We start from the raw sequence: 1029 nt of genomic DNA, 5'->3' as shown, positions 1-1029 counted from the left end.
GTGCATAAATCTTCTCACTATGATTTTACTACCTGTTACCTTAGCTTCCTCATCTGTTAAGTGGGTGTAATAGTATACTCAAATATATAGCAACCACTCTATGTGTAATTTGCTTAGCATAGCATCTGGACCCATCAGTTGAGTTAAGTTGCTCAGTCCTGTCCAACTCTTTGCGACCCCATAGACTGCAGAACACCAGGCTTCCCTGTCCATCACCAACTCCCAGGGCTTGGTCAAACTCATGTCCATCGAGTCAGTGATGCCATTCAAGCATCTCATCCTCTGTCACCCCCTTCTCCTGCCTTCAGTGTTTCCTATCATCAGGGTTTTGTTTTTGTTTTCCAAAGAATCAGTTCTTTGTATCAGGTGCCAAAGTATTGGAGTTTCAGCTTCAACATCAGTCCTTACAATGAATTTAGGACTGATTTCCTTTAGGATTGATTGGTTGGATCTCCTTGCAGTCTAAGGGACTCTCAAGAGTCTTCTCCAACACCACAGTTCAAAAGTATCAGTTCTTCAGCCTTCAGCCTTCTTTATGATCCAATTCTTACATCCATACATGACTACTGGCAAAATCATAACTGACAGACCTATGTCAGCAAAAAATGTCTCTGCTTTTTACTATGTGGTTTAGATTGGTCATAGCTTTTCTTCTGAGGAGCAAGTGTCTTTTAATTTCATGGCTGCAGTCACCATCTGCAGTGATTTTTGGAGTCCAAGAAAATAAAATCTCTCTGGTTCCATTGTTTCCCCATCTATTTGCCATGAAGTGATGGGACAGGATGCCATGATCTTACTTTTTTGAATGTTGAGATTTAGCCAGCTTTTTTACCCTTCTCTTTTACTTTCACCAAGATGCTCCTCAGCTCCTCTTTGTTTTCTGTCATAAGGTTTGTGTCATTTGCCTATCTGAGGTAATTGATATTTCTCCCAGCAATGTTGCTATGCCAATAGCAAACTGCTTAAAAACAGTCCCCAGAACCCCAGAGGGACATGATAGCAGGCTGGTGACAATGAAGCACTTTCTTC

The sequence above is a fragment of the Bison bison genome, unplaced genomic scaffold (assembly GCF_000754665.1).
Source record: "Bison bison bison isolate TAMUID 2011002044 unplaced genomic scaffold, Bison_UMD1.0 scf7180017864360, whole genome shotgun sequence".
NCBI lineage: Eukaryota > Metazoa > Chordata > Mammalia > Artiodactyla > Bovidae > Bison > Bison bison.
This window is presented reverse-complemented; position numbering follows the sequence as displayed.